The sequence below is a fragment of the Bos mutus genome, chromosome 2 (assembly GCF_027580195.1).
Source record: "Bos mutus isolate GX-2022 chromosome 2, NWIPB_WYAK_1.1, whole genome shotgun sequence".
NCBI classification, from domain to species: domain Eukaryota; kingdom Metazoa; phylum Chordata; class Mammalia; order Artiodactyla; family Bovidae; genus Bos; species Bos mutus.
The window spans coordinates 50,657,244-50,682,823 of NC_091618.1; the positions used below are offsets into that span (position 1 = coordinate 50,657,244).

The following is a 25,580-nucleotide window of genomic DNA, read 5'->3' on the forward strand; positions in this document are numbered from 1 at the left end:
TCCGCGCTGCGTCTCTCGTCCCTGCCTCGGGTTGCTGGGTCGGAGACGGCCGCGCAGGGTCCTTCGGTCCCGTGGCAGCGGCCGCCGCAGCCGAGAGCTGCATGCGACGCGCGGCGGCGCCCGCGGCCGCCTGCTTTTCCCGCGGCGCGCGCGGACCGGCCGGAGGGCGCTGGGGCCGCGGGTCCGGGCATCTGCCGGGGCGCCTAGCCGCCCGGCGGCCCCATCCCCACCCGCAGCCGGCGGCGGCAGGCGCGGAGCTCCAGGTGAGTGCACGGCCCTCGCCCGGCCTTTGCTCCGCAAGCCGGACGACGGGAGGTGGCTTTGTTTTCCTCCCTTGCGCCCCGGCGCGGTCATTCATTTGACATTTCGGCTTCCGCTGCCCCGAGACGCGGGTGAGAGGCACCGGGACGTGTTTCAAGGTTTGATTCTCCGGGGAGCTGAGACTTTTGGGTCTATCTGAGCATCTCTTGAGGGAGCAGAGGCTTCATTTCCTTTTGGTTTGGAATGTGTTGTGAACATCCTCTGCCGCGGCTTGGGGCCTGGAGGAAACTGGGGCTGCAGATTTAGACGTAGACGTTTTGGAGGACGTGCAACTGCAGAGGTCTGGCTTTTCCATGCCTTGTGTTTTTCTCTATTAGCAGAGCTCAGGTGTTTTCCCTTGGTTATCATTATTAATTTAGGAACATCTTTACAGGCACATTTGTTTCTTTTAGAGTTGGAAGTCTTTGGAGACAATACAGAGCTCACAGTTACAGGGGATCAAGCGCTGTTGAACTTGGAGAAGGCAGGCATCGTCAACCGTTGTAGGTAGAGGATAGAGGTGGACCTTAGGCAAACTTCTCTGGGGGCCCTTACCCTTCCCAGTACGATTTCTGCTTTCACTGTCTTGGAGTCAAGCAAACTGAACTCTCATTGCACGTATACCTTTGTCAAAGTGTGAAACTTGTCTTATTATTTTTTTTTTTTAATAGTTTTCTATAGTTTGTAATTTGGAAGAAAAAGATTTAAACGTAATTAGTAGAGTGAACCCGGTGAAATTTCATGTTTTCGTATTGTCTCATAAGTATGATTTTCATTTTACTATTTCTCCTATTCCCTCAAGGGCTCATTTCTTCTGTTGCCTAGAGAGAGCTCCACCGCACCCCTCCCCCCGCCCCCAACAGATGGCTGTATGTTCTGAGAGGTTATCTTCAAAATGACACTCACATTACCTATAAACAAGAAAGGATCAGTTGTTAGGCTTATCCTTGGAGTTATTAAAGCAAGAACCCTAATCTGGATGGGGATGCTATTGATGGTGTGAAAATCTGGAGTTTGCTAATCTGTTTGGGCCTCAGAAGATTCCTGCAGGGATTGTTTATACAGTGTGGGAGACAGATGGCATTCCCAGCAGACAAGAGAAGCCCAGCATAAAGAGTCATTGTATTCTTAAAAAATTATCCACTTCCCTGTTGGGAGATGGGGTACAGTGGGGAAGACATAGTTTTCATCTCCCAAAGAAGACATTATAACCGTATCATCCAGCAGCTTGACTAGTGAGTTTCTTTTTTTGAACATTTAAAAAGTCATTATTGAGCTGTTTGTTTTGATTATTCCTTTGGCACATTTTGGCCTCAATTTTTGTTATGTGAAGCAGTTTAAACAGTTATATTAACAAAAATGTCTTTGAATTTAAGATTATTGTACTGCTGGGAAAAACAGTAGTTCTTGAGTACAAATGGCCGCTTGGACTTATAGTGTCCCCTCCCTGGAAGGACTTTAGTCCAACCTGCATGAATTCAAAAGGAATTTCTTCTATTACCTCCATGACAGGTGGTTTCCTGACTGCCAGTGTTTGTCCCCAGATTCTCAGCTGTGGGTAGTACTCTACTTTTATAAGACTTAACAGCCTAAGACTGTTGGGTCATCAGTCTTTTGCTCAGTCCCCTACACTTAGCAAAAGCCTAAGATTTTTGCTTTAGCAGTGTGCTCTATCACAGCATTGAACAACCTTGGGCAGTGAATCTTTCTGAGTGACTGTGGAGTCTGTGAAGAAGTTAAAGTCATTCTGAACATTTGTGATAAGCCATCTGGAGCATCTCTGCTCCTACCATCATTATAGATTCTTTATGGGCTATAGATTCCAGCTAGATTGCAAAATTGGTCTGCCCTTTGTATGCATGTGAGGGAAAATATTCCAATAAATTCACAGTCACTAGCTACAGGACTAAATTTTATGAAGAACATGAGTAATGTTTGACCCTTTGAAACAGGAAGTATGGGGTAAAAGTAAGCATTGGCTCTGTTTAGCCTGGAAACTGTGATCTTGGGGAAAAAATATATTTCCTTACTTTTTTCCAAATCCTTCTGCACCACTGATTTCAGCAAAAGGCAAAGGAACTAAGCTTGTTACCTGTAGCTGAGGACAGATACCCTAGCTATTTCTTCTGGATGAATGTGTGTTGCTGGAGAGGTGGCTTTTGGGCTCTGTCCAGTTTCAGCATGTGCCTTGGCATCAAAAAAGGGTCTAACATTCAAATTCGGATTGTTAAATGTGCGGTTGGTATCTGTGTACCTTCTCAGTAGGTTGCTTCCTCTCTTGTGAAGTGTTCCTTTATGAGAAATCCAAGGTACCAGGCCTGGGGTTTGCTGGGCACCTGGCCTGCATCCACATTCTTGTATGTTACTGCCTCCTTTCCTGAATAAAAATGGAACCAGTTTTACACAAATAGGGAATGCAGGGTGGAGTGAAAACCTTTCCAGCTCCATTGTGGAAAGGCAGGCCTGGCCTGAAAGAGAGAGGACTGCATTTGAAGTATATTTGGTTGACACAGCAGAGGCAGAATTGCTTCCTTACACACAGGATGGCCTTTCTGTGGGAAAATGAATGAGAGATTAGAAGTGTGACCACACCTTCTCAGTTGGTTTATTCCTATTGCCCTATCTGAATCATCAAATGCATCCCCTTTCACATTTAAAAGTGCCCTGGTTTGGATGATAAATTGTATGGTCACCCTGGATTTTCAGGAATCTTCACTATTTTCTTCACCACCCTCTTCTGACTTCAGATTTTGAGTCTGGCTTTATTTCAGTCTTTAATTTGTTAAACGCAAAGATAAAAAAAGTAAAAAAAATTAAACCAAAAAAATGCTTAAAGAAAAAAAAAGAAATAATAAAGAAGATGAAAGAATGAGGTATTTGGCTGCTTGTCATCTATTTACACATACAAGAAATAAAAGTTTTATGGTTGAGGTATTAAGTCTGTACTTTGGCTCTAAGCCCATGATATTATTGTCTTCGAGCACAATGAGAATTAACACCTGTTTACCTAGGGCTGACACGATTTGCGACAACTCCTATGATTCAGGACAGCAGCTTCAACAAAACCTGTTAGCAGACCTAATGGCTGCATGGCTTTTGCAGATTGGAATGCAAGTTTCAAGGGCGTCCCAGGTGGCTGTAGTGGTGAAGAACCCGCCTGCCAATGCAAGAGACTTAAGAGACTTGGCTTCTATCCCTGAGTTGGGAAGATCCCCTGGAGGGGGGCATAGCAACCTATTCTACTTGCCTAGAGAATCCCATGGATAGAGGAGCTTGGTGGGCTACAGTCTATAGGATCACAAAGAGTTGGCATGACTGAAATGACTTAGCACGTATGCAAATTTCAAGATCTGGTGTTTGGTCATGTTCTTGGAATTCACTGAGAGACCAAACACATGTGTTGTTGTGAAGACTTGACTCCACATTCTCCTAGTTTCCAAGCCCTCTGGGCCACGACGATAATAGAAGAGCCTTTGTTTTCTGCCCTCTCTTCTGACAAGAGTCTTGGGTTTGGGTCTCAGCTTTTCAGACAAAGGGCTTGCAGAGAAGAATGTGGTGTGCCCTCTCACCACATGAACATTCTCACAGGACTGGAGATTGTGCAGGTGACCTGACGGGGCTTTGAGTTTGAACACTAGATATATGGAGCTTGTGGCGTGTAATTTTACAATAATGGCTGTGCTTCTTTGCTAAAGAATTGCCTGTTTGAAAGAGTTCGTGTGCAGTGCTGGCCAGTAGGTGTTACAAATAATTATGGCTGTCACTTTTTCCACACCCACTCCATTGAAATCCTCAAAAGCTTGGTCAGCATGCTTGAATAAGAAGAAATGTATGTATCTTCTTTATAAGTGGGATGACTGAATAGTTATTTTTGTTCAGACAAGGACACTCTTGAGAGTAAAGTGAAAAGTGAAGTCGCCCAGTTTTGCTGACTCTTTGCAACCCCATGGACTGTAACCTGCCAGATTCCTCCGTCCATGGGATTTTCCAGGCAAGAATACTAGAGTGGGTTGCCATTTCCTTCTCCAGGGGATCTTCCCAACCCAGGGATCGAACCTGGGTCTCCCGCACTGCAGGCAGACTCTTTACCATCTGAGCTACCAAGGAAGCCCCTTGAGAGTAAAAAGAGGTCCTAACTGGAAGGGGCACCATATCAAACAGTTTATACTGTTGTGTCAGGAAAGTTATGTTGGATGATTGTCTTAACTATTACCTAAGTCATTAGCTTTTCTATGAAGAATACCCATATGATAGAAGAATGTCCTTAACTTCTAGATTTGTTCAACATATGTTTAATGTGTGCATTTGTATATGTGTATATACACAGACATTGCTCATATATTTATAGATATGTGTATTATGGGATTGAAATTAACTGCTTAAGAAGACCTAGTCATTTGGAAAATTGTGACTTTCATCGTTTCTTTCATAGATTGACTTTTAAACTAAAAAAAAGAAGTCCAGCCTCTCCAGACTTTAAGTCATCTTCTGACCTTGTGCAGTTCTCTTGCTTAAATCATTTGATGGTTCTCCATTTTCTGTTTAATTCTCAGGTAAGAGCCACAGACAGATTGGTGGCTAGAGAGGAAAAGCAATGAAAAAATTTTACTTACTCCCTCATTCATTTATTCATTCAACTATTAATACTATTTATTGAGCACCTTACCTTCCATGAATCTAGATGCTGAATGGATAAAACAAAGATCCCTGCCCTTATAAAGTTTTCATTTTATTGAGAGTGAAGAGGTGGGAGTGGGAGATGCACAATAAGCCAAATAAATAAGTGAATTATATAGCATTGTAGAAGGAGGTAATACTTTGGAAGAAAGTAGAATAGATAAATTAGTTGAGTAGCCTTCATGAAGAAACCTTCAGCAAAGACTTAAAGGAAGTGAAAGAAGTTGCTCACACAGATACCAGAGGGGAGTGTTTCAGGCAGAGAGAACAGTCAGTGTGAAGGAGTGAAGGTGAGAATATGTTTGGATGAGTTCAAAGATTAGTGAGAAAACCAACACAAGAGGGTGGAGTGATGGGGGGGACATGGAAATGTGAATCAGAAAGATGATGTAGGGGTAGCAGAGCATGTAGCACCTTGAGAAGTGAGATTGACTATAAATCCAGCAGAAATCCCATTATGTTCTTAAAAGGTATTCTGCTATTAATTGTGTTTGTGCTCTGAAGACTACAGTGGTCAATATCACTTGCATTTCATACATGGTGCACTTCATCTTAGTTATTATACTTTTTATGTCATTTGCTCATTGTTTACTTGTTAAAATAGCATAGTTTATTGTTGCTGGTCTTAAGTTTTATCTCCATTGTGCAAAAATAGATCAGAGGCTCAAAAGTGGTTCATTGCAGTGTGAAAATAGTGATGAAAACAGTAATGAAAATGCTACAGTTCAAAATGTCACAAACATACTTAGAGAACTAAATCCCATGTGAAATATAAAATGTGAATCTGTATGTGTAAAAACAAGGGAGTTTGTGAGAGTAATGATTTCAAAACAGTAGCTGAAATGGAAAATTATAAAAAAAGCAAAAGGAAATAAGATGATGACTATTTCAAAAGTGCTTTTTATTGGGTTTGCCATCCATTTGCTCCTAGTCTTTAGTCATCGCCTGTTGTGAAACTTTTTCTGTGAAGCCATGGATGTTTTGGTGTCATTTTCAAACAAAGCACAGTGGCTTCTCTGTTATACCATTCAAGTTTCCCAGGACAAGAACTCAATGATATTTTCCATTACAAAATTAATGTGTTAAACTTCTAACAGTAGGAAAGAGATGAAAACTTTAGTAGCATCATTAAGTGATCCTTGTAACAAAAGTAAGTATAAGTCATTTTATTGAAGAGACACTTGGAAAATCAGTTGGAAAGTTAAAGACAAACATTATCTGCAGAGAGAAACCAGAAGTTATTGTCAGAATTCCTTTGTCAAATGACACAGTTGGCTGTTGCCTATTATCAGTGGAGTAGAGTGTGGAAGAGTGATTACTATCATGTACACACTAGCAGATATTTCACTTTATGGTTGGATGAAACCACCGATATCATGCAGAGAATGAATCAGCTTTTGGCATTTGTTCAGGGAGGAGCACTTGGTGATGCTTTGTTCATTTATCACTGAAAACTCGTGGTATAGAGGAAGAGATTTTTCTTTTGGTTAACCATTATATATGAGACAGGAAAAGTCCTCAGGAAGCAGAACTGACAGAGCATTAGGTTCATGTATAGATAAGAAGGTTGTGACTTCATGAAGAAAAGAAGTTGTGCCTAGAAGCCAACCTACATGTTCTTCCATTCACAGTGAAGATGTAGCACCTTCTGATCTTGAGGAACTACTGAAAGAAAGTGAAAACTGGATAAATTACGGCCCATGTGTATCTGTGTGTGCTGTGCAAAGTGATGGACAAGGAGTGTAAAGCTGCTTCTCTGTACTAATGTACTCTGGCTGTTTAGGGGAAAGGTGCTCATAAGGTATTTTACCTGTGCTGTAAGATATCTGCAGAGCAAGAAAGATGTTTCTTTACGACATCACACTTAGAAATGATTTCTCTTATATCAAGTGTCAAGCCTCAGTACTATACTCTGCCCACATGGAACCATGTCAGGGACAGGGAGAAAAGGGAGAATTGCTAACAAAACAATCTGCTACAATCATAGGGACTAAGACATTTTTTTAATTAGAAAGAGTTAGAGGTCCACATTGGCTATAAAGAGTTAAGAAAGTAGTATTTTCAGTAATGGGCAGTCCTTTAAATCAGAAGCATATTATCTTTCGGTGACCTATTGGAAGAATAAGAGCACAAAGAAATAGAACTTAGATCCAGTAAAGTTGATGGGGTGAGAATACAAGTGTATATGTATATAATGTTTGAGAGCATGTAGAGAACCACAGTGGGAGGAACCCAGGCTTTAAGGATTTTGTTAAGATGCTGGATGGCCGGGAGGGCAGGTAAAGGAGGTGGAGAAGTCTGACAATTGCACTTGACCTTTCTTATACTTTTGCCTTAGGCTTGCCTTCATTTCAGACAGATGGACTTGGTACTTGACTTTGTTTTTAGAACAGGATTTGTATTGCCCCTGATGTAACCTAGAAAAAAAATTAATGTTCTCCAGTGTTCTAGGATTCTTTGCATAGTACTCCCCTCATTTCTCCCCTCCTCCCTCCCTGCCTCTTCCCAACCCTCCTGTCGTCTTCCCTCTCTTCTCCTCTACCTCTGTCTCTTTTGTTCTTTCCCCCTTTAAGCTGTTGAGTTGGCATCTTGAAACTAGGAGATGCTCTGAGGGCTTATGTTCTTTACATGTCTTGGGCAGATATGTGTGCTGTCTAGGGCAAGAGGGATCAGGGCTCTAGGGCAGTTCTATTCCTTGTTTAGCTAACCCACTCTAATATGGAATATCCAGTTATAGCACACACTTAAATTTGAACCCTCTTCCTTAAGTAAACATCTGTTTCCCAGGGAGTTCCCTGATGGCCTAGTGGTTAGGGTTGCAGGCTTTCACTGCCTTGGCTGGAGTTCAGTCCCTGGTTGGGGAACTGAGATCCTGTAAGCCTTGTGGCAAGGCCAAAAAAAAAAAAAGCGATTCTTTTCTTTATTTATTTGGATTTTAATAAAGATGGAGTCATTGTCTTTTGTCTGATAACTCTTCTATAGTGATGGCCATTATTTCATTCTAGGACAGAAGTCATTCATGCATTATTCATTGAATAAACATTGAGAGCCTTATATGTACCAGGCTGTCTTCTGAGGGATAGGTTAAAAGAGGTCAATATTCAGACATGGCCCTGACCAGATAAGACAGAGAATCGAGTTAGGAAATAGGCAAGAGCAACAGAGATATGAATAAATAAGGGACTATGTAATTGCAAAGCAAATGTGGCAGACATTGTAAAGGTAAATATTTTTACCTTAGGGTGGTGGTATTTGGGCTACTTTTATGTTAACTTCTGAACTTTACGGTCTTCTGAATGTATTTTTGAAATATTTTGTAAGTAGAAAATGGAAAAAAAAAAAAAACATAGTTGAAAGTGTCTTAAGTGCTTTGTAGAGGAGGAGCTGGCTAGAGAAGGAAGTGTAAGTGAGACTTCTTTTCCATGGGGTGGGCAGGCAAGACCTGGAGTGTAATTCATCACTTGTCTATGTGAGAGGGATGAGGATAATTTGGACAGGGTTCAGAGAAGAGTTGTACAGATGATTGACTGATCAACGGCTGAGTTGAAAATAAGACCTACGAGAGACGTCTCAAAGAACCAGGGATGTAGAACAGCCTTGGAATTTAACCCGATGCCATGACTTAGGATCTCTTTTTCTTAAATGTATACACCATCCACTTCTACACATCCACATTCTCTTCACTCATTTCTCTTGTTCAACATCAGGCAAGGGCCATGGTGCAGGTTAGAATTACGTGTTAGAGGAAAACTGGGGTTTTGTTCTCTAGTTGAGGAAAAATTGAAAAGGACCTGAAAGGCAAATGAGTTCAACCTTCTTCTGAAGAGGTATCTCTTTAATGTTGTTAATAGGTGGTCATCAAGTTCTTACAGACCGTTTTCATACCTGCTCCACCTAGAATGGGGTGGTGGCGGGTGGGGCAGTCTCATCTGCTTCAGTTAGGCAGGTCTTCTTTCCGTTCCATACATGCCCTGGCTCATCTCCACCTCAGTACTTTTACCACAGGAAGTACTTCCCATCTGGAACACCCACCAATTCTACCTGCTTTTCTGTGTGTCATTAAAAAATTGTGTTTTGCATCATTTCTTCCTCCCCTCCTGCCGTCTTACCCTTATGAAGAATATGGCATTTCTAGAAGTAAATGCAGCTTCCTTTGTTGTGATTGGGAGTAAGACTGGGGGTAGAGTGAGTATCCTACTCTGGGAGGGGATTGAGGACAGTGAGTTTAGTATCTTCCCCCTAGAGGCTGATATGCCCCACTCTTGGGAATCACTATCTTATAGCAATAAAGATCTTAATCATCTGCTGTAACAACTTATTTTGTTTGCTATTAGTGTTTTTGCCAACTAGATTTAAGTACTTTGAAGATATGAGAACTTGGCTGATACCTCTGTATAGTGCCCAGTATTGATCATGAAGTGAATACATATGTGATAATCAATGGCTAATGGCTGAAGAGACCATGTGTTTTTTTTCATGAACCATTATGGAAACCTGCCATTTATATAAATCAGATATTAAATTGGTACAGACACTAAAAGATGAACATTTTTGTAGTTCTAAAATGGCAGAAAGTCAAGTCTTGGAGGTCGGTTCATTGAGATAATTCCCATCTCAGAAAACTCCTCTTCCTTTGTAAGCCTTCTAACTCCTTGCTATTCAGAGTGTAGGCTACAGACTACACTGGTGCAGTGACATCAGCTCACCCGGAAGCCAGGCCTACTGAGTCAGAATCTTCATTTTAACAAGGTCTTCAGATGTGTTCTATACACAGTAAAGTTTGAGAAGCATTTTATTTTTAACACAAACTTCAGAAATTTAAGAGGAGTGTTTATCTTCAGAGAGATGTGAGTCTGGAAACGACGATTTCATTGGTCTGTGGATGAGATCCTCAGTGTTTTCTGTTGTGTGGCTTGGAATTACACTGCTTCTTGCCAGGCCAGAAAATGCCTCTGCAGGAATGCCCCAGGGTAGTTTAAGTATGAGACTGGTTCTTAGATGTTAGATGTGACGGTGATTACAGGAACTTTAAGCATTTTGGAGTGAGAAACTCAAGAGAGTTTGGCAAAGGTAGAGAAACATGGGCATGAAACCTGAAACCAAAGGTAAGGAAAGAGGTCTTCCCTTTATGATTAGAAGCAACTTCTAACTCTCTGGACTTCAGTTCTGTTCTCCCCCTCCCACCGCTCCAGAGCCAGGTGGTCACAAATGAAATGGCTTAAAGTGCTGTGCATGGAAACCTGGTGGAATGGAGAGGCATTCTTCATCAGAGGAGAAGGAGGTGTCACTACTCAGCTTACCCAGTTGTTGCCATGTGGGAATTTGTGTTCAGCAAATAGAGCTAAAAATCTAAGTTTGTATATACAAAACCTCTTTGACTGTAATATGTTGGTAATTAAAATGCTTTTAGAACAGCTCAGGCCAAACAAAATTCATATGCTGCCTGCATCTGTTTTGTAACCCCTCTTCTAGAGCAACAAAACATATGTGGTGATGTGAATATCTGACCTTTTTAGTTTAGGACATCAAACATGGGTAGAGGCATTTTGGTTCTAGTAAGGACCACTTTGGATCTTTACTAAGTAAAAGAAATAAAAAGACATAAAGAAGGGAGTTGTACTTGCTTTGATGACTTGGTTTATCAATAAAATACAGGTCTGAAGAACCTCAGTAACTCAGTAATGGTGTTTGGAGGAAAGTGATGCAAGTTATGACCAACCTAGACAGCATACTAAAAAATAGAGATATTACTTTGCTAACAAAGGTCAAGCCTATGATTTTTCCAGTAGTCATGTGTGGCTGTGAGAGTTGGACTATAAAGAAAGCTGAGCACCGAAAAATTGATGCTTTTGAACCGTGATGTTGGAGAAGACTCTTGAGAGTCCCAGACTCTTGAGAGTCCCCTGAACTGCAAGGAGATCTAACCAGTCCATCCTAAAGGAAATCAGTCCTGAATATTCATTGGAAGGACTGATGTTGAAGCTAAAACTCCAATACTCTGGCCACCTGATGCGAAGAGCTAACTCATTGAAAAGACCCTGATGCTGGGAAAGATTGAAGGCGGGAGGAGAAGGGGACGACAGAGGCTGAGACGGTAAGGATGGCATCACCGACTCAATGGACATGAGTTTGAGCAAGCTCTGGGAGTTGGTGATGGACAGGGAGGCCTGGCGTGCTGCAGTCCATGGGGTTGCAAAGAGTCAGACAAGAGTGAGCAACTGAACTGAACTGATGCCTAAAGGCATATAACTTAGGTTCTATAAAATCTGAAGGAAAAGTGAGCATGGGATTTGGACAATGGTGAAGAAATGAGGTCATGGAAATTTCTTGGCACCCCCAACCTAGGACCACACAGTGCAAAAGATCTGGGAGACTGGACCATAATTTGGAACTTATTGTGCTGGAGAGAAGTGTGACTGGAGATAGAATTAGAGTTAACTTAATATTTGGTTGTTGAATTTGGGTGGTGGCTAATATTTAAAGTTTGCTGGAATTGAGTTTTCAAATAAAGTTCATAATGTTGAAATTAGCATTTTATATATTTTGACAGTAAAAATAGGTGTAAGAATCAATATTCTTTCAAAGATGTATTAATTATGTTTCTTGTTAAAAATTAAGTTTCTTAAGGATTAGTAGTGTTTGTTATTTATCTTTACATTATTATCATCCTTACATTTAGTACAGTCTAGGTCAATGATCTGTAATGATTATGAGACAAAATATGGTTTATTTTCTGCCTTGGAGAGTCATTCTGGAGGTATTCATTTTCCTCACTGATTAAAAAAAATAATGGCTTTGTTTGAGATACAATTCATATACCATGAAATCTGTCATTTTAAATTGTACCATGTAGTGGGTTTTAGTATATTTACAAAGTTGTGCAATCAACACCGCCCTGTAATATCAGAACCTGTTACCCTCAGAAGAAGACAAGTATCCTTAGCAGTCTCTCCTCATCTCACCTCTCTCCAGCCCCTGGCAACCATCTCTCCAGTTTCCATCTGTTTAGATTTGCCTCTTGTAGACATTTCATAAACGTAGAATTATATAATATGTAGCCTTTTGAGACTAGCATCTTTAACATAGCACAGTGTTTTCAAAGTTTATCCATATTGTAGCATGTGTTAGCATGCTTTTCTTATATATAGCCAAAAAAATTGTGTTGTATGGATATACCACATTTTGTTTATCCATTTATCAGTTGATGGGTATTTGAGATGTTTTGGCTATTATGAATAATTCTGCTATGAACGTTTGTGTAAAAGTTTTTGTGAGGATTGTTGTTGTTGTTCAGTCGTTCAGTTATGTCTGACTCTTTGTGACTCCACGGACTGCAGTATGCCAGGCTTTGCTGTCCTTCCCCATTTCCTGGAGTTTGCTCAAATTCATATCCATTGAGTTTATGATGCCATTCCAACCATCTCATCTTCTGCCGTCCCCTTTTCCTCTAACCTTCAGTCTTTCCCAGCATCAGAGTCTTTTCCAATAAATTGGCTCTTTGCCTCAGGTGGCCAAAATATTGGAGCTTCAGTTTTAGCATCAGTCCTTCCAATGAATATTCAGAATTGATTTCCTTTCAGATTGACTGGTTTGATCTCCTTGTAGTCCGAGGGACTCTTAAAAGTTTTCTCCAACACCACAGTTCAAAAGCAAGGTCTTTGATGCTCAGCCTTCTTTCTGGTCCAGCTCTCACATAAATACATGACCACTGGAAAAACCACAGCTTTGACTAGGTGGACTTTGTTGGCAAAGTAATGTCTCTGCTTTTTAATGTGTTGTCTAGATTTGTCATAGTTTTTCTTTCAAGGAGTAAGTGTCTTTTAATTTTATGGCTGCAGTCACCATCTGCAGTGATTTTGGAGCCCAAGAAAATAAAGTGTCTCACTGTTTCCATATTTTCCGCATCTATTGGCCGTGAATTGGTGGGACCAGATACCATGATCTTAGTTTTTTGAATGTTGAATTTTAAGCCAGCTTTTTTACTTTCCTCTTTCACTCTCATCAAGAAGCTCTTTAGTTCCTCTTTGCTTTCTACCTTTAGGGTGGTGTCATCTGCGTATTGAGGTTATTGACATTTCTCCCGGCAATCTTGATTCCAGCCTGTGCTTCATCCAGCCAGCATTTCTCATGATGTACTCTGCGTATCAGTTAAATAAGCAAGGGTGACAATATACAGCCTTGATGTATATTATGTGGATATATGTTTTCAATTCTCTTGAGTATATACCTTGGAGTGGAATTACTGGGTCATATGGTAACTCTATATGTTTATCATTTTAGGATCTGCCAAACAGTTTTCCAAAGTGAATGTACCATTTTACGTTTTAAGCAGCAATGTCTGAGGGTTCCAGTTTCTCTATATCATCACCAACACTTATGATTGCTTTTTAAATTTAGCCACTCTGGTGGGTATGAAATGGTATTTCATTGTGGTTTTGATTTGCTTTTCTCTATGACTCATGATGTTGAACATCTTTTTGTGTGATTTTTGGCCATTTGAGTATATTCCTTGGAGAAGGATCTATTCACATCCTTTGTAATTTTATAATAAAATAAGGTTATTTATTTGTAAATTTTTGTGTTGTAAAATTTTTTTTTTTTTTTACATTTTGGATTCTAGAGCCTAATGAGATGTATGACTTGAAAAATTTTTTCTATTCTGTGGATTGCCTTTTCACTCTTTTGATAGTGTCATTTGAAGCACAAAACTATGTAATTTTGATAAAGCTCAATTATCTTTTCTTTTTCTTTCTTTTTATTTTGGTACATGTCTGTCCTTGTTGATCTCCTAATTGTTCTATCCAGTATGGAAAATGGAGTATTGCCATCTTCAACTATTGTTGTTAAATTGTTTATTTCTCCCTTCAGCTCTCTCAGTTTCTGCCTATGTATTTTGTAGCCCCTTATAACATATATGTTTATAATCTTTCTATATGTCCTCCTTTTGAATTGACTTACTTATCATTATAAAATATTATTTCTCTCTGGTTACCATTTTTGTCTTAGAGTCTGTTTTGCTGTTATCAACATTGTCACAGTAATTCTTGTTTAAGTTATGTTTCCATGATATATCTTTTTTTCATCCTTTTACTTTTACCTACTTGTGTTTTTGAATCTAAATTTTAAAACAGCATATAGTTGAATCATTTAAAATTTTTTTGTGCTAATTTCTGCCTTTTGTAAGTGTTTAACTAGAATGTTTGACTTGAGTGTTTATTTACATTTAACGTAACTGCTGTTTATCAGATGGATATATTCACCTTGTTTGCTATTGGTTTTCTCTGTGTCTTAGGTCTTTTTTGTTCCTCAAGTCCTCTGTTACCTGTGTATATTAAATATGTGTGTTTTCTAGTGTACCATTTAAATCTTCTTGTTGCTTTCTGGAGAATTTTCATAGGCTTTTATTCTGTCATTCCTGATGATATTGTTGATTATTTTTGAATTATTTTCTTGGTTGTTGCCTGGGGTTTACAGTGAAATTCTTAATTTAAACAATTTGATTAATTTAAAACAAGTTGATCAACTTAATTTCCAAAGTATACGAAAGCTTTACTTCAGTATGGGTTAATTCCTTGCTTTATATGTTGTAAGCCCATCATTACCACTTCTATAATTATTGTTTTATGCAGTTGTTTTTAAATAGAAAAGGATTATAAAAAATGCATTCATTTTGTATTTTGCATTTAACTATGTAGTTAGCTTTACCAGTTCTCTTTGTGTCTTCAGGTGGATTTGATTTAATATTGAGTGATTTTTCATTTCAGCCTAAGAGCTCCCTTTAGTATTTCTTATAGGACATATTTGATAGTGACAGATTCTTTCTGGTTTTGCTTGTCTTAATTTTTGAAGGATAATTATGTGGGCTATAGAAGTCTTGGCTAACTTTAGAAAAATTCACTGCTTTGAATATGTTATTCTAATGCCCTATATGTTATTCTAATGCCCTCTGGCCTTCATAGTGTTTGATGAGAAGTCTACTGTTAATCTAATTGAGAACTCTTTGCTTGTGATGAGACTTTTTTTCTGCCTGTCCTCAGATTTCTCTGTCTTTTAACATTTGACTATGATGTGTCTTGATGTGGATTCTTTTTAGTTATCCTACTTGAGTTTATTGAGCTTCTTGGATGTATAAATTAATGTTTGCATCAAATCTGGGAAGTCTTTGGCCATTGTTTCTTCAGATATTCTTTCTGTTTCTTTCCTTCCCTTCTGGAATTCCCAGAATGCATGGATTGATACAGTATCTGAAGTTTCACAGGCCTCTGAAGTTCTGTTAGTTTTTTTTCACTCTTTTTCTGTTCCTAAATCTGGATAATCTTAATAAACATATCTTGAAGGTCACTGATTCGTTCTTCTCCCAATTAAAATCTGCTGTTGAACCCCTCTAGTGAATTTTCCAGTTCCAGTATTGTACTTTTAAACACCAGAATTTTAATCTAGTTCTTTTTAAAAATAATTTTTATCTCTATATTGATATTCTTTGTTTGGTGAAACATTGTTTTAAAATTATCCTTTAATTCTTTATATATGGTTCCCTTTAATTATTTGAACATAGTTTTAGTAATTTAAAATCATTGTTTAGGATGTCCCAAATCTGGGCTTCTTAGGGACATAATTTTTTTTAACTGCTTTATTTCCTGTGTATTGACCATGCTTTTCTGTTTACTTGTGTATGTTTTCAGTTTTTGTTGAAAAATGGGAATTTCAAATAATATCACATGACAACACTGAAAATCAAATTTTCCTCCCTCTCCAAGATTTGGTGTTTTTGCTCTTTGTTGCTGTTATTGGTTTGCTTACTGACATTCCTGAATAAATTCTGTAGTATACATTCTTTGTCACATGTGGCTACTGAAACTTTTGCTTGATTCCCTTAGTGGTTGATTAATGATTAGAAAGATTTTCCTTTAATACCTGAAACCAATGTAAATATCTGTGAGTGTCCAGGAGTCTCTGGCAGAGATGTGGGTTGGTGGTTGCCTGCTGCAGAGTTGGGGCACTGAGAACAGCACTGCGTGCCTGGGACATTTTGAAGGAGGTTGCCATTATCTTCATTACCCCCACCATAGTTTGGTCTCAGATCAACAACAGGGAGGGAACACAGCCCTGCCCATCAAAAGAAAATTGGGTTAAAGATTTGCTGAGCATGGCCCCACCCATTAGAACAAGACCCAGTTTCCCCCAGAGTCAGTCTCTCCCATTAGGAAGCTTCTATTAGCCTCTTATCCTTATCCCTTAGGGCAGACAGAATGAAAATCATAGTCACAGAAAACTAACCAACATGATCACATGGACCACAGCCTTATCTAACTCAATGAAACTATGAGCCATGCTGTGTGGGGTCACCCAAGAAGGACGGGTCACGGTGGAGGGTTCTGACAAAACGTGGTCCACTGTAGAAGGGAATGGCAAACCACTTCAGTATTCTTGCCTTGAGAACCCCATGAACAGTATGAAAAGGCAAAAGATATGACACTGAAAGATGAACTCCCCAGGTCAGTAGGTGCCCAATATGCTACTGGAGAAATATATCCAGAAAGAATGACAAGACGGAGCCAAAGCAACATCCAGTTGTGGATGTGACTGGTGATGGAAATAAAGTCCAGTGTGGTAAAGAACAATATGGCATAGGAACCTGTAATGTTAGGTCCATGTATCAAGGCAAATTGGAAGTGGTCAAACAGGAGATGGCAAGAGTGAATATCAACATTTTAGGAATCAGTGAACTAAAATGGCCTGGAATGGGCGAATTTAACTCAGATGACTATTACATCTACTACTGTGGGCAAGAATCCCTTAGAAGAAATGGAGTAGCCCTCATAATCAACAAAAGAGTCAGAAATGCAGCACTTGGATACAGTCTCAAAAATGACAGAATGATCTCTGTTCATTTCCAAGGCAAACCTTTCAGTATCACAGTAATCCAAGTCTATGCCCCAACCAGTAATGCTGAAGAAGCTGAAGTTGAGCAGTTCTGAGAAGACCTATAAGACCTACTAGGACTAATGCCCAAAAAGATGTCCCTTTCCTCATAGGGGACTGGAAAGCAAAAGTAGGAAGTCAAGAGTTACCTGGAGTAACAGGCAGGTTTGGCCTTGGAGTATGAAGCAGGGCAAAGGCTAACAGAATTTTTCCAAGAGAATGGCATGGATCATAGCAATGCCCTCTTCCAATGACACAAGAGAAGACTCTACACATGGACATCACCAGATTGTCAATACTGACATCAAATTGATTATTTTCTTTGCAGCCAAAGGTACAGAAGTTCTATATGGTCAGCATAAATAAGACTGGGAGCTGACCATGGCTCAGATCATGAACTCCTTATTGCAAAGTTCAGACTTAAATTGAAGAAAGTACGGAAAACCACTAGACCATCCAGGTATGACTTAAATCAAATCCCTTACAATTATACAGTGGAAGTGACAAATAGATTCACGGGATTAGATCTGATAGACAGAGTGCCTGACGAACTATGGACGGAGGTTCGTGACATTGTACAGGAGATAGGGAGCAAGACCATCCCCAAGAAAAAGAAATGCAAAGAAGCAAAATGGCTGTCTGAGGAGGCCTTACAAATAGCTGTGGAAAGAAGAGAGGCAAAAGGCAAAGGAGAAAAGGAAAAATATACCTATTTGAATGCAGAGTTCCAAAGAATAGCAAGGAGAGATAAAGCCTTCCTCAGTGATCAATGCAAAGAAATAGAGGAAAACAATAGAATGGGAAAGACTAGAGATCTCTTCAATAAAATTAGAGATTCCAAGGGAACATTTCACGCAAATATAGGCACAATAAAAGACAGAAATGGTATGGAGCTAACAGAAGCAAAAGATATTAAGAAGAGGTGGCAAGAAAACACTGAAGAACTATACAAAAAAGATCTTCATGACCCAGATAACCACAATGGTGTGATCACTCACCTGGAGCCAGACATCTTGGAATGCGAAGTCAAGTGGGCCTTAGGAAGCATCATTACAAAGAAAGCTAGTGAAGGTGATGGAATTCCAGTTGAGCTATTTCAAATCCTAAAAGATGATGCTTTGAAAGTGCTACACTCAATATGCCAGAAAATTTGGAAAACTCAGCAGTGGCCACAGGACTGGAAAAGGGCAGTTTACATTCCAGTCCCAAAGAAGCTCAATGCCAAAGAATGTTCAAACTACTGCACAATTGCATTCATATGACAGGTTAGCAAATTAATGCTCAAAATTCTCCAAGCAAGGCTTCAACAGTATGTGAACTGTGAACTTGCAAATGTTCAAGCTGGATTTAGAAAAGGCAGAGGAACCAGAGATCAGAGAGCCAACATCCATTGGACCATCAAAAAAGCAAGAGAGTTCCAGAAAAACATCTATTTCTGCTTTATTGACTATGCCAAAGCCTTTGACTGTGTGGATCACAATAAACTGTGGAAAATTCTGAAAGACATGGGAATACCAGACCACCTTACCTGCCTCCTGAGAAATCTGAATGCAGGTCAAGAAACAACAGTTAGAACTGGACACGGAACAATGGACTAGTTCCACATCAGGAAAGGAGCATGTCAAGGCTGTATATTGTCACCCTGCTCATTTAACTTATATGCAGTGTATATCATGTGACATGCTGCCCTGGATGAAGCACAAGCTGAAATCAAGATTGCTGGGAGAAATATCAATAACCTCAGGTATGCAGATGACACCACCCCAATGGCAGAAAGTGAATAAGAACTATAAAGCCTCTTGATGAAAGTGAAATAGGAGAGTGAAAAAGCTGGCCTAAAACTCAACATTCAGAAAACTAAGATCATGGCATCCAGCCCCATCACTTCATGGCAAATAGATGGGGAAACAATGGAAACAGTGAAAGACTTTATTTTTTTGTGCTCCAAAATCACTGCAGATGGTAACTGCAGCCATGAGACTAAAAGATGCTTGCTCCTTGGGAGGAAAGCTATGATCAACCTAGACAGCATATTAAAAAGCAGGGACATTACTTTTCCAGCAAAGGTCCATCTAGTCAAAGGTATGGTTTTTCCAGTGGTCATGTATGCATATGAGTGTTGGACCATAAAGAAAGCTGAGCACTGAAGAATTGATGCTTTTCAACTGTAGTGTTGGAGAAGACTCTTGAGACTCCCTTGTGCTGCACAGAGATCAAACCAGTCAATCCTAAGGGAAATCCATCCTGAACATTCATTGGAAGGACTGATGCTGAAGCTGAAACTCCAATACTTTGGCCGCCTGATGTGAAGTGCTGACCCATTGGAAAAGACCCTGATGCTGGGAAAGATTGAAGGCAGGAGAAGAAGGGAACGATAGAGGATGAGATTGGATGAGCTTGGATGAGGTTGGATGGCATCACCAACTCAGTGCACATCAGTTTGAGTAAACTGTGGGAGCTGGTGATGGACAGGGAGGTCTGGTGTGCTGCAGTCCATGGCATCGCAGAGTCGGACATGATGAGTGACTGAACTGAACTGAACTGAATAAGTATCTCTGGCTTTGCTAAGAGCTCTATGTGCATGTTGGGGCAACCTTCAGTAAGTAGCCAAGCAGTTGACAACTCTGTCTTAGCCTTCACTTCCTGTATGCACAGAGCCTCAAGATCAGCCAGAGGAGAAAGAATGGGGTCTTTTCAGGTATTTCTTGGCTATGTGTATAGTGCTACACATGAATGTGGCCTTTTCAGTCATAAACAATATGTTGGAGGCTTTCAGATTCTTCTCTGGACATTTCATTCTCCAAATCTCTCTTTTAAGTTTTTAAGCCAGCTTCTTTTTTTGCTCCAGCTGGTATTGCTGCCATAGACATCTGCATTATCAAACAATTGCAGCTATTATTTTCAACAAATGCTGTGGTGCTAGAGTTTTTTCCATTTAGTGAGCTCTGAATTACGTCCAGTAAACACAAGCCCTGGGAATAGGTCTTTTCAACATAACTTCCAGGTCAAATAGTGACAGGTTACTGGCATAGAGCCATTTCACGGGACTCCAAACATAATTTGCCCTCCCCATTGCCTGCTAGAGTACTGTTTTTTGCAGTCACTGTGACTGCAAGGATGCTGATTTTAAAGTATATTGCGATGCTGGGAAGAGAGTGATGGAAATAGGGAAAATGAAAATGCCACTAAGTTCTCTGTTTTTACTGTGACACAACCATTTTTTGTGACTTAATCATTCTCATAGTGTGGTAATCCTATTGTTGATTTCCAGAATTGTGAAAAAATGGAGTTTTACAATTTTTTTTTTGCCAGTGTTCTCATTGTTTTTATGGAGGATTAGGTTTTTGGAGATCCTTACTTAGCCATTCTGGAAGTGCTTCCTCCCTCCTCCTACTGAATTTTACAGCTGCCTGCTACTCTTCTGATGTTATTTGATTGGCTTCTTTCTTACTTTCAAGATTGTCAAACTTAATTTTTGTTATCTTTGTTTTGCTTACCTCTCCCTTAGGTACACACTTAAAAAAAAAAATCCATGTGTAGATTAAAGGAATTCAGTTCAGTTCAGTCACTCAGTCGTGTCCGACTTTTTGCGACCCCATGGACTGCAGCATGCCAGGCCTCCCTGTCCATTGCCGACTCCTGGAGTTTAGTCAAACTCCTGTGCATTGAGTAGGTGATGCCATCCAACCATCTCATCCTCTCCCCTTCTTCTCCTGCCTTCAATCTTTCCCAGCATCCAGAAATTACTTGAAGTTAAATACACATAACAATTTTCCATCTTAATTAATCATTTTTAAATGTAAAACTCAGTAATGTTAAGTACATTGACATTGATATGCAAACAATCTCCAGATCGCTTTTCATTTTGAAAAACTGAAAATCTATACCCATTAAACAAAGCTCCCTATTTCTTTAGCTCCCTCTCCACCCAGCTCCTGACAAACACCATTCCATTTTGTCTGTATGAATTTGATTATTCCAGGTATCTCATATAAGTGGAGTTGTATAGTATTTATCTTTTTGTGGCTGGCTTATTTCATCTATCTTAATTAATGTTTTCGAGGTTCATCCACATTGTACATGTGTCAGAATTTCTTTACTTTCTGAGATTGAATGATATTCTGTTGTATGGATATATCGTATTTTGTTTGTACATTCATCCATCAATAAAAACTTGAGTTGCTTATGCCTTTTTGCTATTATGAATAATGCTGCTATGTATATAGGTGTACAGACATCTCTTTGAGACCCTGGTTTCAATTCTCTTGAGTGTGTAATTGTTTTTTTTTTTCTTTTGCATGGAAGCATTTATAGAGATACCAAATTAATAGTTTTTTACTGACTGTCTCAAATTTTGCTATATAATACAGTTTCATTAGGCACAGCTAAGTATTCTTTTCTGATTCTACTCAGACATCACTATCTCCCATTTTTAAGCTGCTCAAGTTTAAAAAATTTTAAATGACTTGAAGCCATGTCAGGGGCTAGGATATAAATTGCAAACTTAAATGGAATCTAACTTCTAACTCCTAGTTGAAATCTAGAATTTATGTGTTTTTTAATTTATTATGTATTTAAAGAAAGAAGGATATAGGGATAAGAATCATTGTAGTTTCTTTTGAATAAGCAAACAACACAGCATCGTGGTCTGAATTTCACTGATAAATAAGTAGGCTCTTGGGAAAATATGTTTAGGGATAGAAAATATCAGACGATTCTTAGACAAAGTTTATTTCTATAATTTTTCTTAGTTTTTTGACTAGTGTTTTTTGGACTCTCTTGTTTTCTTCCAGTTAATTTTATTCATAGATCTAGTCTCCATTTTTCTATAGGTGGAGGTACATGAAACCAAGTACTGTGAGTCTTTAAATTGGCTAACTGAAACTTCTAGGAACCAATGTTTCAGATAATAACTAACATAACACTGCATTTATATATATATAGGGGAGATTTAGTTGCTCAGTTATGTCTGACTCTTTGTGACCCCCATGGACTGTAGCCCACCAGGCTCCTCTGTCCATGGGATTTCCCAGGCAAGAATACTGAAGTGAGTTGCCATTTCCTTCTCCTTCTCCATATATAAGGATTCCCAGCTTTTGAAGAAACACATGATTTGACCTTGAATGAAATTCTAACAAATCCTTAAATAAATTTTGAAATGAAAGATAATAAGAGAGAGAAGAACAAGTGAAGTAAAATATCAAAATCTCCAATTAAAATAATTAAACATTTCTAAAGGAAGTGTGTTTTAAAATGATACATCTTACTAATTGTTTTATTTTTAGATGTGTGTAATATTAAAATGAAATGAAAGATTTACTGGGTGACTGTGGTATATAAGATTAAAAATTTGTTTTTCTCAAATAAATTTTTGGGGAAATGAAATATTCCATTTCTCAGTTTTCAGAATGTGATAAGATTTTGTTTAGTGCTTTCTGTTCAATTCTCATTGAAGGAGGGATGAAACTAATTTAGAAATAGACTTATTGAGGCATCTTACCACTGATAATTTTATTGTATAAGGTAAGAAAATCTTTCACTTTTTTTGCTAAAGAATGTATGCAGTTAGTTCCAGGAGATCTTTGTGACAATAGCCCTATCAAAGTTAGAGAATTAATTCTGGTTGAATACATGGAAATTACAGAAATATCCCACTTCTGAACTTTCCATCTGCTTTTCTTACACAAGTGGATTCTGTAGCCTTGCTGCTCAGCTGCCCTGCAGGTTGTCTCAGATGACAGAAGACCAACTATTTTACTGTGACAAACAAGGATCACTAGTTTACAACTTTTTCCAGTTAGTAGTATCTTCTTTCTTAATCCCTAGCTCCCAGTTGCTAAGCCACTGCCTCATCTTTTATATTTTATATAATATCAGCGTCTTACTTCTGTTACCAGTTTCTAAGATAGAGTATGAGCTAAGCTGTTGTAAAGGACACTTCCCCAAAACAAAGGCTCTAAAGCTAGAAGCTCGTTGCTTGGTAACATTTTCTTTAATATTTCTCTCTTATTTTGACTTGAGGTAGTGTTTTGGAAAAACTTCATTCCTTTCCCTCCATGTGTCTCCTTTTCTTTCACACATAACACTTTGGACACCTCTACTTACCAAATATTTGGAGGTTCCCCATCCCAACAAGCAATTCTCTGGGACACCAGTGGGGTGTCTTATGGCTTGAGTCAGTTCTCACACTATCTACCTGGAGATTAGCATCAGATTCCACAGGCTAAGGGCTCAGTCCCATGACTCTGCTCCTCAGTCTGCATTCCAAGGGCAAGAAGTAGGTCCCCAAGTTACTCACAACTTCTGTTCAACTTGGCTACAAATCAGAGGTTCCTATTAACCTCCTTCCACCTTGGATTAGATTAATTTGCTAGGGCAGCTCGCAGAACTCAGGGAAGTAGTTACTTTTGTTTGCTAGTTTATTAGAAGATATGGAAAAAGATACAGATGAACAGGGGCTTCTCAGGTGCCGCTAGAGGTAAAGAACCCACCTGTCAATGCAGGAGACTTAAGAGACGCAGGTTTGATCCCTGGGTTGGGAAGATCCCCTGGAGAAGGAAATGGCAATCTACTCTGGTATTCTTGCCTAGAGAATCCCATGGACAGAAGAGCCTGGTCGGCTGCAGTCCATGGGGTCGCACAGAATCAGACACGACTGAAGTGACTTAGCATGCCTGCATGCATGCAGCATAGATAAGCATTCAGATGAAGAGATATATAGGGTGAGGACTAGGAGGGTCCTGAGGGCAGGAGCTTCTTTCCCTGTTGGGGTACCTCATGCTCCTAGTACGTGGATGTGTGCACCCACCTGGAAGCTCTTAGAATCCCATGTATTTTTTTTATGGAGGCTTTATCATGTAGGTGTGATAGATCATTAACTCCATTTTTAGCCATTCTGCCTTCTCAAGAGAATGGGAAGTGGAGCTGATAATTTCAAGCTTCTAATCATGGCTGTTCTTTCTGGTGACCAGCCCTCACCCTGGAGCTCACTCAGAGTCACCTCATTAGAACAAAAAGTGCTCCTATCACCTGGAAATTATTAGGGTTCAGGAGCCCTATGTCAGGAACCAGGGCCAGAGACTACTGTATATGTATTTTCTATTATTTCACAGGTAGATAGTGGTCCAGGACGGATAGGCACTTTGAACACTGCTCATTTCTTTTATTTTGGTAGTCTGCCATCCCTTAGGGAAATGGCAACCCACTCCAGTGTTCTTGCCTGGAGAATCCCAGGGATGGGGGAGCCTGGTGGGCTGCCGTCTATGGGGTTGCACAGAGTCGGACACGACTGAAGTGACTTAGCAGCAGCAGCAGCATCCCTTAAGGTGCTGTCATCATCTGTATAGTTGAAGCTGCCTCAGTTCCACATTTGTGTTCCAGCCTGAGAGAAGGCCGAGAAGCACATGACATGGAAAGTGTGTGTATCACCTCCACTCATGAGGGAACTTAGTTCACCAGTGAGAACCACTGGTGAGAGCTTGCTCCATGACTGCGCCAAACTGAACGGGGGCTGGATGGCTATGTGCCCAGCTGCACTTCTGCTACAGGGTTTTGGGCAGTGCCTGGCAATCTGCCACGGTTACTTAACTTCTCTGAATCTTAGTTTTCACATCTCTAAAATGGTGACAGTAATTGTATCTACCTCAGAGGGTTGTCTTAGGGTTAGGTAAGGTGTAATACATATAAATTATTTATTCAGTTTCTAGTACATAAAATATACTTGGTAAACGTTAATTATGAAGGTATTTTTAAAATAAGAGTAAGTGTTGTTTTCCTGTTTTTCAGTGGTTTTGGTGGTGGTTTAGTCGCTGAGTTGTGTCCGACTCTTGCAATCCCATGAACTGTAGTCTGCCAGGCTCCTCTGTCCTTGGGATTCTCTAGGCAAGAATACTGGAGTGGGTTACCATTTCCTTGTCCAGGGGATCTTCCTGACCCAGGAGTCGAACCCGGGTCTCCTGCATTGCAGGCAGATGATTTACCAACTGAGCTATGAGGGAAGCCAAAACTCTTCAGCAATGATTATTTTACTTCAGGAAAATACACTATTTTATCTGAAACGATAAAAGATACTTAGCTAAATAGATGAAGACCACAGGTATAATAGAAATATAACATCTAGAGTTTTGTTTTAGCTTATTTTTTAAAGTATTATTATTTTTTAAAAATTTATGTATTTCGTTGCATCAGGATCTTTGCTGTAGCATGAGGGATCTTTTGTCCCTGGGCATGGGTTTCTCTGCAGTTGTGGCGTGTAGGCTTGGTTGCCCCTCAGCATGTGGGGTCTTAGTTCCCCGACCAGGGATAGAACCTGCACCCCCTGCATTGGCAAGCAGATTCTTAACCACTGGACCACCAGGGAAGTCCCCTAAAAAGTATTATTTATGGAACAGTATTTCATGCTATTTCTTAGAATAGCTTTAATGTAGATGACACATAAGTAGGTTTTGAGGTAAGTAGTCCATTAGAGTCCACTTAATTTCGCTTGCACAAATTTTAGTTAGATTTTTCTTTTAAAATGGGTCATCGCTAGAAGCAATTCATTTATTTGGCAGGATATTCTTAGCATATGGATTTACTGCAAAAGTGAGAATTCTAAAATGCTTCTTTAATTTTAAAACTTGTTTTCCTGATATTTGCTGGGGGAAATAAACTATAAGCTGCTTAAATTTTATTTAAAGAAA

General features: G+C 39.5%; 1 protein-coding gene across 1 annotated transcript in view; it reads left to right on the forward strand.

The window, feature by feature from the left end:
- The first annotated feature begins 135 nt into the window (after positions 1–135).
- HECW2 (HECT, C2 and WW domain containing E3 ubiquitin protein ligase 2) overlaps positions 136–25,580 on the forward strand; it is a 432,558-nt gene continuing 407,113 nt past the window's right edge. Inside the window, exon 1 of the mRNA XM_070388859.1 lies at positions 136–263. The gene's annotated coding sequence lies outside the window, so the exon portion shown is untranslated. The remainder of the gene's footprint in view (positions 264–25,580) is intronic.